Here is a 13,463-nt window from a genome sequence, read left to right as displayed (position 1 = left end):
TAGAGTTGTGTCTCCCTCTGTTATCTGGTTAGGCTAGATCTTTTATCCCTGCGTAGGGGAACTACATCGCCCTGATCTTCATACCAGATGAAGTATGTAGGCAGGAGATTGAGCTGATCTCTCCGGGCGCCCTTTTTCTTTTCGTGTGTGTTGTTTGACAGTTGCTAGGCTCGAGTGCCTGACTCCTTAGCAATTTGTTGTTTGTCCGTTTTGTGTGTGTTGCTTGACAGTTATAGGCTCGAGTCCCCGACTCCCTATTAACTTGTTATGTTGTTGTGTGCTTGGAAGCTGATATAAGTCCCTCGAGTGGCATTTGGGTTCCAGTGTGTGTGTGTTTTGGTTCGGATGCTGATGTAAGTCCAGTGATTGGCATTCAGGCTCCATGTTTGCCTTCTTGTGTGTGTTTTGGTTCGGATGCTGATGTAAGTCCAGTGATTGGCAGTCGGACTCCACGTTTGCCTTTGCCTGTGTTTGTTTGTGCGCGTGTCAGCCGAGCTACGAATGCTCTGATTCTTCTCTCGTCCGAGAAGATACGTATGCATAGGATGCGATATCCTAGCGAGCACGTGTCGTTTCCCCGGTCCGAACTACTTCGACTCTGATGTCTATGCCTGATAGACTAAGTAGGCCCAGGATACGATGTCCTGCCGAGTCAGTTTCAGTCAGTTTCTTTTGTCTCTTTTCAGCCAGTGTGTGTGAGTATTTGAGCAGTGTTTAGTAACCAATTTATCCTTCCTTTTGTGCGTGGATCCCGTAGAGTACTACGGATGCGTAGGGGTGCTAATACCTTCCCTTCGCATAACCGACTCCCGAACCCATACTCTTTGGTCGCGAGACCATGTCTTTTCCCAGGTTTACTCTGAGCGTTTCCTTTCCCTCTTTTGGGATAAATAACGCACGGTGGCGGCTCTGTTGTTCTTTCTTTTCCCGCCGGTTTTTCGCGCGATGCGACAACCTCCAAGTTTGAAAACTTATGAATGAAAGAAGATGAAAATATTCAGGAATTTTACATGAGCATTCTTGAAATTGCCAATGCCTCTGGAGCCTTGGGCGAGAAGATGTCAGATGAAAAGCTTGTAAGAAAAATATTAAGATCACTCCCCAAGAGATTTGCTATGAAATTCACAGCCATAGAAGAATCTCAAGACATCTTAAATATGAGAGTGGATGAGCTAATTGGGTCCCTCCAAACATTTGAGATGGGAATATGTGATGGAGCGGAAAAGAAGGCCAAGAGCATAACATTTATGTCAAACACCGAAGAGGAAGATGAGGTAGATGGTCACGACATTGATGGAGACCTGGCAAATGAGATAGCAATGCTGGGAAGATAGTTCAACAGACTAATGAAAAAGGTATACGTCAGAGCTAAGGGCAATGTCAAAAACATCACATCTGACATCAATAAATCCAACAACTTTGGTAACACCACAAAGTCTGAAGAGAAGCCCAAAGAAGTTCAGTGCTATGAGTGTAATGGATATGGTCATATTAAAACTGAATGTGGAACCTACCTCAGGAAACAAAAGAGGAGCCTTGTAGCCTCTTGGTCTGATGGAAGTGAAACTGAAGAAGCCACAAATCATGTGAATGCTTTGACAGGAAGATGGGGGTTTGAGGAAGAGTCAATGGATGATGAAAGATCCGTTGAAGAGCTGGACACTACCTACAAAGAGTTGTGCCACAGAAGGGCAGGAGTGTGCAGACAGGTTGAAAGACAGAAGCAAGTGATAGCTCAGCTGAAAAATGAGAAGAAAGAGTATATGGAAACCATCTCAAAATTGAAAACTGAGGCTGTATTCTTGAATTCCAAATTAGATGAGATGACTAAGTATGTAAAAATGCTTAACAATGGATCTGCCACCCTAGACAAGATTCTCCAGACTTGGCAAATAACTGGAAACAAATCTGGCATTGGATTCAAGGCTGAGTGCAGTTGCAAATCAAAATCTAAACCTAAGAGCAGCCATGGTAAAAACAAACCTGAGATGTCACATCAGATGTCACAACAGCAGAAAGAGAACCATCAAAGATGGAAATGCCAATACTGTGGAAAATTTGGCCACCTGAAGCCCTTCTGTTACAAGCTACATGGCTATTCTGGTCCTCTTCAGTCTCAACACCAATCTAGGACCAAACATCACAAGACTGTCAGCAGAAAGCAATGGGCTCTTAAGACAAAGGTCACAAGTCTAATAGCCCACACTTCCCTCAGAGTCTCAGCCAAAGAAGATTGGTATTTTGACAGTGGATGCTCCAGACATATGACTGGGAACAAAAACCTGCTGACTGAACTACATCCTCATGCCATGAGTTATGTTACATTTGGTGATGGTGCAAAAGGTGAAATCAAGGGAATGGGTAGGCTGGATTGCCCTGGAGTCCCTGACCTTGATGATGTTCTACTTGTTAAGGGATTAACTACTAATCTTATAAGCATCAGTCAACTATGTGATCAAGGTCTTAATGTAAACTTCACAAAAACTGAATGTCTGATTACTAACAAAGAAAATAAAGTAATCATGAAGGGAGTTAGGTCCAAAGAAAACTGCTACATGTGGAGCTCTCAAGAAACTGGATACTCTTCAATGTGTACCTTAGCCAAAGAAGAAGAAGTGAAGATATGGCATCAAAGGTTGGGTCATTTGCACCTGAAAGGTATGAAGAGAATCATATCAGTAGAAGCAGTTAGAGGGATTCCCAACTTAAAAATTGATGAGGGTAAAATCTGTGGAGAATGTCAGATTGGAAAACAAACAAGGATGTCACACCAGAAGCTCAGACATGACACAACTACTAAAGTCCTAGAACTACTTCATATGGACTTAATGGGACCCATGTAGGTAGAAAGCCTTGGTGGTAAGAAATATGCATATGTGGTGGTGGATGATTTCTCCAGATACACCTGGATCAATTTTATAAGAGAAAAATCTGATGTGTTTGAAGTCTTTAAGGAGCTGTGTCTGAAACTTCAAAGGGAAAAAGAAAGCCATGTTATCAAAATTAGAAGTGATCATAGAAAGGAGTTTGGAAACAGCAAATTTGCTTAATTTTGCTCTTCAGAAGGAATTCATCATGAATTCTCATCTCCCATCACTCCCCAGCAAAATGGTGTGGTGGAAAGAAAAAATAGGACTCTACAAGAATCAGCCAGAGCTATGATTCATGCTAAGAAGTTACCCTATCATTTTTGGGCTGAAGCCATGAACACAACCTGCTATGTCCACAACAGAGTGACATTAAAGAAAGGGACTCCCACAACTCTCTATGAAGTTTGGAAAGGAAGAAAACCTACAGTAAAATACTTCCATGTATTTGGTAGCAAATGCTATATCTTAGCTGACCGTGAGCAAAGAAGGAAGATGGATCCGAAAAGTAATGAAGGAATATTTTTGGGCTATTCAACAAACAGCAGAGCCTACAGGGTCTTAAATTCCAGAACTAATGTGTTGATGGAATCCATTAATGTAGGTGTTGATGATCAACAGACTGATGTCACAGACGATGTCGAGACATCTCTGAATGATTCTCCAGCTGACTCCTCAGATAAGAATAAGGAAGAAGAACCACCACAAGCTGAACCTGAAGATGACAAAATCAACAAGGGACCCTCTATCAGAATTCAGAAGGATCATCCCAAAGACCTTATCATAGGAGACCCAGATAAAGGAGTCACTACTAGATCAAGAGAAGTTATCTCATATGGCTGCTTTGTGTCAAAGATTGAACCCAGAAATATCAAGGAAGCCTTGACTGATGAGTTCTGGATCAATGCCATGCAAGAAGAACTAGGTCAATTCAAAAGGAATGAAGTATGGGAATTGGTTCCTAGACCTGAAGGAGTAAATGTCATAGGTACAAAGTGGGTATACAAGAATAAATCTGATGAACAAGGGGTTGTTACTAAAAACAAAGCTAGATTGGTAACCCAAGGATATACTCAAGTTGAAGGGGTTGACTTTGATGAAACTTTTGCTCCTGTAGCTCGCCTTGAGTCCATTAGATTACTGCTTGGAGTGGCATGTATTCTGAAATTCAAACTGTTTCAGATGGATGTGAAAAGTGCCTTTCTAAATGGCTACCTAAATGAAGAAGTATATGTTGAACAGCCTAAAGGCTTCACAGATCCAAACCTTCCTAAACAAGTGTACAGATTGAAGAAAGCCCTCTATGGGTTAAAACAAGCTCCCAGGGCTTGGTATGAGAGGCTCACAGTGTTCCTCACTGACAATGGATACAGGAAAGGAGGTATTGACAAAACTTTGTTTGTGAAGAATGAAGGAGGGAAGCTCATGGTGGCACAAATATATGTAGATGACATAATATTTGGTGGAATGTCAGAACAGATGGTTGAACACTTTGTTAGACAAATGCAATCTGAGTTTAAAATGAGCCTTGTTGGAGAACTAACTTACTTTCTTGGGCTACAAGTCAAACAGATGGAAGACTCTATCTTTTTATCTCAAAGCAAGTATGCCAAGAACATTGTGAAGAAGTTTGGCATGGAGAATGCAAGCCATAAAAGAACTCCTGCTCCTACACATGTAAAAATCTCCAAAGATGAAAATGGTGTCAGTGTAGATCAAAGTCTATACAGAAGCATGATAGGAAGTTTGCTATATCTCACAACAAGCAGACCTGACATTGCATTTGTTGTTGGTGTGTGTGCTAGATATCAAGCTGAACCAAAAGTCAGTCACATAAACCAAGTGAAGAGAATACTGAAATATGTCAATGGCACCAGTGACTATGGGATGTTATACACTCATGGATCTGGATCTATGTTGACTGGGTACTGTGATGCAGACTGGGCTGGAAGTGTTGATGATAGGAAGAGCACATTAGGAGGATGCTTCTTCTTAGGGAACAATCTGATTTCATGGTTCAGTAAGAAACAGAACTGTGTATCTCTATCCACTGCTGAAGCTGAGTACATAGCAGCGGGAAGTAGTTGTTCTCAACTGGTCTGGATGAAACAAATATTGTCTGAATACAATGTCACACAAGAAGTCATGACATTATACTGTGATAACCTGAGTGCTATAAATATTTCCAAGAATCCTATTCAGCACAGCAGGACAAAGCATATTGATATCAGGCATCACTTCATCAGAGAACTTGTGGAAGAGAAGATCATAGCACTGGAGTATGTTCCTACAGAAGGGCAATTAGCTGACATATTCATAAAAGCTTTGGATGCCAATCAATTTGAATGTTTAAGAGGAAAATTAGGGATTTGTGTGTATGAGAATTTATAGCAATCAAAGGGGTGTGTGGTTAGTTCTCACAAAAAGAGGTTGAAGATTGGTGAGGAATGGTATGGTGAAAGAGGTAAGGAGTGTAAAGATGCTATGAGATTTGCTCACCTTTGGTCAATTTTGACTAAAAAGGGGGAGAAGTGCTTGATATGGAAGTTGGATGTGGCTGATCAGAAGGACAACTATTATTGACTGGTGCACATGTGTTGATGTTGAAGCAGATGTCAGTATGACATTCTGGCTGGTACAGGTACTGGAGTTCAGTAGCTGTTATATGCACAGATTTAGGGGGAGAAGAAGTACCCTTGTGCATTGTGCATTTGTGTGTCTTACTAGTTGCATCCATAACTAGTAAATCTGTTGATTGTTGCACAGATTTAGGGGGAGGAGAAGTACCCTTGTGCATGTGTGTATTACTAGTAGCCATAGTTAGTAATTGTTTTTGCTTCTGCTGCTGATTAAACTACTATTATGTGGTTTAGCTGCTGATAGTTTACCTTGTGAACAAAAAGGACAGATATATGTTTTAGCCAAAATTTGCCAAAGGGGGAGTTTGTTGATTCTAAGAGTTGGCAGCAATTTTTGTAAAACAAAGAGTGTTCACAAGATGTCATGTGTGATGTCTTAACATGAGATATCCTATGTACCTGTTGGAGTTGAAGATCATATGCAAGCAGGATTGTTTCAGAATGCCACAGACATTGACAAGGCTTCTGATATTGGTTGTACCTGCTGGAGCTTATATGGAAGACATATGCTGTAGGATTGTTTCAGTTGACAAACTCATTGTCATGGTAACTGATATGGCTGTACCTGCTATAAAAGGAAACTGAATTATGTAGGATTTTTCCAGATGTCAGACCCGATGTCATGACATCCTGTACACAGAACATTCAGTATGAATGTCTGGTGTTTTGTGATTGCACAATTGGTGGCAATCATTGGTTGATTGAAGATATGGATAGCTGACGCATTCTTTCAGGGATATCAACCAAATTTGTTTATTTTCCAAGGAGATCTTTACAGCTGATATGAAAAGATTTGATTGGAAAATATATCTAGGGTTTTCAAGGTGTCCAATACTTCTATAAAAAGGGACTTAGAAAACTTGATTGTACACACAACCAAGACTGAGCAAAATTTAGAGAGAGAGCTAGGGTTTGTGTCTGTAGGTCATTCAAGTCATCCATTGATGATTGAATTGGAATGATTTGTCTTCTTGATCAAAGCTTTGAAGCAAGATCAAGAGTGTGTCTTCTTGATTGAAATTGTGAAGTAAAATCAAGAATATTGTAATTGAAAAGTATTTTCTTTTTACAAGGGATTGTTGTTTAAAATCACGGGTGTGTGATTGTAAGGGAAGTGAGTGGGTTCTCATATCTAAGAGTGCTTAGGTAGAAATTTCACGGGTAGAGATTAGGTGAGAAAGACTGTAACTTGGTGAAGTGTACGGATAGTCTTTGAACTAATTCTATTTTAGTGGATTTCCTTCCTGGCTTGGTAGCCCCCAGACGTAGGTGAGTTGCACCGAACTGGGTTAACAATTGCTTGTGTGATTTACTTTACCATTCTGTTTTTGTTTATCCATTGTTTATAACCAGATATCAGTGTCGTGACATTACCTTCGACATCTTATATCTGATACCAGACTTTCAGTTGTCTAGCAGAAATCAAGAGACAAACTCTTGATATCTCCTCAAGCAGTGTGCTGATTTGGGGATTAGACCTCCATCATGGGTTGTAATCATTCTCCTCCAAACGTGCTTACTTGGTTAAATGTGTTGCATTCAATTTCTTAATTGTTAAACTCACTTTCTATTGTCGTTTTGCATGCACCCTAAATGTGTATATATTCATTTCACAAACTACACTTGCACACTTTCACACTCACGACCTAACAAAACTCTCTCTCTCTCAGTTCTTCATCTCCTTCAAAGGATTTCTGCAGTCTTCATCAAGTTCTTGAAACACTCATCATCACCCTCAACTGTTCTTCATGGATTCTCAGCAACAATCAGTTTACAACTCCTCCCAACAGATGAACTCAACAGAGCAAGCACCCAGTTCTAGCCAACAAACTATTGCAACCACGAGCGTCGTCTCAACTCCAATCTACAGGGAACCCCACATCCTTGATCGTGAGCCCCACATTCATCTAGCAACTCCCTTTGATAAGCTTGAATTTCTATGTGAAACTTTGGTTGATTTCGAAAACATGAAGCGTAATGGCGTCGACCTCACTGAAGAACTGAAAATGCAAGGGTGGGAAACCTACTTTCAACGCATATATGGCCCTGTGTACACGAATCTGGTGAAGGATTTCTGGCGTTTCACAGACTCAGATGATCACTGCATTGTCTCCTACGTTCTGGGAGTCAAGATATCATCACTGAAAAATCAATTGCCTCTCTTCTAAACATGGAGAAGACAGGAGGAAGACGCATCTACAACATAAACCCTAGGGCAAAGTACTTGTCCCAGGAAATAAACCCTACCATCTTCCAATAGAGTGCTAAAGGCAAGCATTCCAAGAACAAGGAACTACATCAGAACCTCTGGGTCTGGATGAAGATCATCTTAGGCACCATCCATCATCGTCCTGCTTCAAACTCTTCTAACTACATCAAGACAGATCAGAAGTGCATCTTGTACTGCATTCACAAGGGTCTGAAACTCTGTCTACCTGCACTCCTCTTCAAGTACCTCAGAGATTCAGTTAAAGACACCAAAAACAATATGAAGACAAGGAACTACATCCCTCTGGGGAGACTGATATCTGATGTATTTATCGAGAGTGGCCTCGTGGACCACCTGATTCAGCTCAGACTCATGGAAGATGTCACCATTGACATTGGAAGACCTCTGAATGCTCGGAATATGAAGAGCATGGGAATCATTGATCAAGTCAGAGCCAAAACAACACTTCATACCTCCTAGGAAGCACTCAGAGATCAGAGGGAGATTTCCAACGGACTCTACCTGTTCTCCAAGATTGACCCTCTAGAGGTAGTAGCCTATTATCTACAGAACCTTGCCAATCAAGGGGTGGATATCTCTGAATTCATAGTGGACTAGCTACCTGAGCATTCACCAAACTTCATGAAGAGGATGCGAGAGACCTCTAAGAAGTCCAAGAAGGCGAAGAAAGCTAAGCTGGGAGAATCCTCTGGATCAAGACCCCCAGTTCCCCTGGTTGGCTTTCCAGGTAAGTCTGTATCTCTCCATCCCTCTGTCAAAATTAAACCAATTGCTTCTTCTCTTCCCCAAACAACTCCCATATACACCTTTGCTGAAACTCCTCCCTCAACCACCAGATCTTCTAACCACCTTCTCTGAAATTCAACCCCGCCACCACAACATTACCAGTTTCAGAAGCAGAAATGCTGAATGAAACCACCTCACCATCATCATCACCATCTCCTCAATCCCCACCTTACTACGAACTCTCCTCTGATACTGAACCATCTAACCCTCAATCCCCCACTCTGGCTCAACTCCAAGCTCGTGCTCTGGCCTCTCAACAACCATCACATCCTGAACCTGGAGTCACTTCCCCACCTCCGGAATATCCAAATCTAACCACATATGAACCACAATCGACCCACTCTGAACCACAACCATCTGAACCAACCCACTATGACATACCACCACCCATCATTTCCGCTGACCCAACAACTCCCACACTTAATCTAAGTGCCCCCATCTCACCCTTCTCACCCTCCCCAGCCTCTGCCACTGAACCAAAAACTACCCTTTCTACCCTTGAAGAAGCAACCCAGGTTTTTGCAGAGTCTTTAGTTGAGAAGGTCAAGTCTCTGACCATCAACTCTGGTATCAGTGATGATCCCTCTGCTGTAAGGATCCACTGGAACAGAGTGATAAGTTGGATGACCTCTGAAGCCTTCAAGCTGAAAGGCCTCTCTGAACCAGTCCGCGACGACTTCATCAGAGACGCTGGGATCAAACTCCAAGAGCGTCTAGCCAGAGAAGCTGAGGAACAGGAAAGGAAGGAAGTTGAAGAGAAAGCGCATTTAGAAGAAATTCATAGAATCAGAGAAGCTGAAGCAAAGGCTATTGTTGATGATGTTGCTGCTGAGGCTGAGGCAAAAGCTAAAGTCGACGCTGAAGAAGCAACTCGCATTACTGAAGAAGCTTCTGCCAAAGCCAACACTGATGAACTGACTCAGGGGGAGCACTCCAACTCTGGGTTCGTCCCTATGGTCTTGAAGACTCTAGAGGAACTGCAGAAAGAACAACAGATAGTTCGAGCCAGACTGGATCAACAGGACTCTGTCAATGTTAACTTTCAGAGCATGTTGTCCCAGCTACTCCAAAGGATGCCACCTCCTCCAAACCCTTAGGCACCTAGGCTATTTGCTTGTTGCTTTCTATGTTTTGTTGTTTGCTCCTTGCTTTCTGATTTCTGACATATGTGCTTATCTGCAAATGCTTCTCTATCAATATCAACTTTTTTTTCTGCTATGTTTTTTTATTCTGACAAAAAGGGGGAGAACTAAAATAGCTCTGATGAAAACATAACTAATTCCTCTCATGCACTGCAAAAATTTTCAATAAACCATTACTAAATCAATGACTAAAGATATGCAGGAAAGTAGCTAAAAGCACCAAACCAAGGAAGGTCCGGTAAGAACTTCTTAGCTATCCAAAGATCTAACTCAGGGGGAGCCCACTGTACTATCTGAAATAATATTTTCTTTAAATGTTTCATCTTTACTCTGAACTATTTTGTCATCATCAAAAAGGGGGAGATTATAAGAACAAAGTTGGTTCTACAATATATCTCTAAGATTTTGATGATAACAAAGGATGAAACAAAAATGGTACTCTAACGAGATTTTTTCTTAGTGTGCAGGACTCTGACCATTTATGTAGGACTCTGACCATACATCAGATAGAAAATTACATCAGATATAAAATATTCGATGATCAGATGCCACTCAGAAAGGATGCATCCAGAAGGTTCTGTTAATACGTAACCTGCGTTGACAACTGATAATGCGAAAGTACATCGTATATTTGCCTTGATTTACACTCAAAAATCGTAACACTTTCATTTATATTCCAATTATTCCGCAAGTGTTCGAGTTATTTTTGCAGGTATTTCAACCCCCATTCTTAAATGAGCAAAGTATAGAAAAGGAAGGAAAAGAAGAGAAAGCAGCAGAAAACAGAAAAATAGAGAATACAAACTTTGTGAATGTGACGAGTGTCACAAAGCATGTCACGACCGGAACGCCCAGCCTGTGACGACCGTCACAGGCCCATCAAGAACGTCACGCGGTCCAAATCAGCGCCTTGAAACAGTCAATAGAAGTGATCCAACAGGCCCTAAATTCTCGTTGTTCAGCCATTTGCCCGGAATTTCCTCACTCAACCAAGTCATCCTTGTTTCTCTCAACTGCCAAGACCTAATGGGGGATATAAAAAGACGGAAGTGGGAAACCTACGAGGACGCTTAATTTTTCTCTCTGAAGCCAGCTTTGAAGACCTTTTTCTCTCTGCATTTTTTCACAACAATTCTATTTTGTCTTTTACTTTTCTTCAGCAACATTAACTTTCTTTTACTGTTCAGAGCTTTGATTTTCCCTTTTCCTTTCCTCCTTTCATTTAGCCAAAGTAGTAGTTTCCTACACTTGGGAACTACTACAATTTATTTAATTTAGTTTAATCTATTATTTCGAAGAGGCAGAATCCTACCGACCTGTGGAGGACTGCTCAGTACTTCAAGATTCGGCGTATTCTATTAATCCAATTTCCAGGTTTTTATTCAATTGTTATTGCTTTATTATTATTATTATTGTAATCATGTCTGTTTTATTATTGATCTGTTTATGTTCGTTTGTGTTTGCATTGTTTAACATGTCCGGCTAAACTACCGGTATCGGTATGTAACAATTTAATTAGACGGGATTTAATAATAATCGGTGTAAAACTTCTTTCTTCAAACAATATTTTTGGATGTGATTTTTAATTTAAATTTAATTAACTTTGTCACAAAAGTGAGAAGCTATTTAATACGATTTTGCCACGAGAGTGGGAAATTAACTAAGGTGAGAACCAACAACCACGAGAGCGTGAGGGTCGAACTGGATAGTAAAAACTAGACATTGATTTTAAAAACAGCGAGAGCACTTTAAAAGCAATTAGAACTTATTTATTTTCAAAAAGTGTTTTTAACTTCAAATGGGACAGCGAGAGCATACATTCTGACTTAAAGGTATAGTCCAAATCAACAATCACGAGAGTGTGAGATAAAACCTTTTAAATAAGTATTTTCTACTGAAAGATATTTGGTACTTAAGTTATACACCGGTAACTTATCAAATCCCTGACGATTAATGTGTTGCATACTGATATCCTTCTATTAATGTTTTCTTAAAACTTAACTTCCCTTGGATTTGATTTTCTTCAACCAAACTTCTAAAAATCATTCCCTTAGCTAAACATAGTAATGTCGGTAGCATTAGTTTGACCATCGGTCCTTGTGGGTTCGATATCTTTTAAAACTAAAACGAATGGACTGTGCACTTGCAGTCAAGTACCCGATAGACTATATTTTATATACAGTCATGAGACGTATTAAGTTTTTAGCGCCGTTGCCGGGGACCTGATTTAGTCAAATAGTGCGATTCTTTCGTTGCATAGTATAGACTAAGGTAAAAACTAATCTCCTTTCCCTTATTTCTCCCGATTGTAGGCCAAGTACTCGCTCACAAGGCGATAACTTAGAACCACCAATCACTACATTAGAGCGTTTCTTATATTTAAGACGCTGAATACTAGAGTACCAACAAAGGTACAATATTCCTGAAATCTTCTTTCCCACTGTTGAACCAGTTGAAAAACCAACCATGGCTGTAGTAGATCCACATAATCGTCCTCTTAAGTTCTACGCTACCCCGTCCCAACAAGAACCTCACAACAGCATTGCTGCCCCTGCTATCAATAGAAATGATTTTGAGTTGAAACCCTCATTATTATCAGCCGTCCAACAACATCAATTTGCTGGAAATCCTACGGACGATCCTAATGAACATTTGACCAAGTTTGCGCAGTACGCAGACACTGTGAAGGCGAATGGTGTATCTCAAGATGTGATAAGACTATGCCTATTTCCTTTCTCACTAAGAGACAGAGCTTGGGCTTGGTTGCAATCCTTACCATCCAACTCAGTTACAACATGGGAAGAACTGAAGAACGTTTTCTTATCCCGATATTTTCCGCCAAGCAAAACTGCTATGCTGAGAGCTCAAATCAACGAATTTCGATAAAAAGATGTAGAATCTCTCTACGACGCATGTGAGAGATACAAAGACATGATGAGGATATGTCCACATCACGGTCTCGAAGACTGGGTGATCATTCACACATTTTACAATGGGCTTTTGTATAACACAAGACTGAGAATAGACGTTGCCGCAGGCGGTGCACTTATGGACAAGCCATACAACGAAGCCTATCAACTCATTGAAAACATGGCCCAAAAGCATTTCCAATGGGGAGGTGAAAGAACTCCAGTAGAAAAGTCCCAAACAAAAAGTGAAATGTATGAAATCAGTAGCCTTGACCACGTCCATGCAAAGGTAGATGCCATTGTTCAAAAGTTAGACAACTTGACCATACCACCCGCAGCCACTGTGGTTGCCGTGACTCCAAACTGTGAGTTATATGGAACCTCTGGACACACTGCACCAGAATGTCAGATATTAGCAGGAGTCCCAACCGATCAAGTGAATTACGCACAAGGAAATCCTTAATCGAATACCTACAACCCAGGTTGGAAAAATCATCCTAACTTTTTGTATAAGAATAACAACGCCTTGTATGCACCTGGCCAAGCACCTGTTGTTCCGCCTAGATATCAAAAGCCAGCTAATAATTCTCCTAACATGCCTAGGAAGTCCAAAATCCAAGACTCCAAAATCCTTCCATGTACCAAAAACCAGACAAAACAACAACTGAGGAGGTAAGTGAACCGAAGGAGAAGGAAGATAATACCCGAGAGGCCAAAGAGAAAGAAAGACCTTATGTGCCTCCACCACCTTATAAACCTCCCATCCCGTATCCTCAAAGACTCGCAAATTCTAAAACTATAGGGCAATTTAGGAAATTTATTGAACTTCTGAAGCAACTAAACATTACAATTCCCTTTACAGAAGCCATCACAAAAATGCCCTCATATGC

At 40.8% G+C, this 13,463-nt stretch overlaps 1 non-coding gene across 1 annotated transcript; it reads right to left on the bottom strand.

Moving 5' to 3' along the window:
* Window positions 1-12,517: 12,517 nt before the first annotated feature.
* Window positions 12,518-12,624, bottom strand: LOC127124471 (small nucleolar RNA R71). The gene has a single exon (XR_007803958.1). It is a non-coding gene; the product is annotated as a small nucleolar RNA R71 (small nucleolar RNA).
* Window positions 12,625-13,463: the final 839 nt, after the last annotated feature.

This window comes from Lathyrus oleraceus, chromosome 2 (genome assembly GCF_024323335.1).
Source record: "Lathyrus oleraceus cultivar Zhongwan6 chromosome 2, CAAS_Psat_ZW6_1.0, whole genome shotgun sequence".
Lineage (NCBI taxonomy): Eukaryota > Viridiplantae > Streptophyta > Magnoliopsida > Fabales > Fabaceae > Lathyrus > Lathyrus oleraceus.
This window is presented reverse-complemented; position numbering and strand designations above follow the sequence as displayed.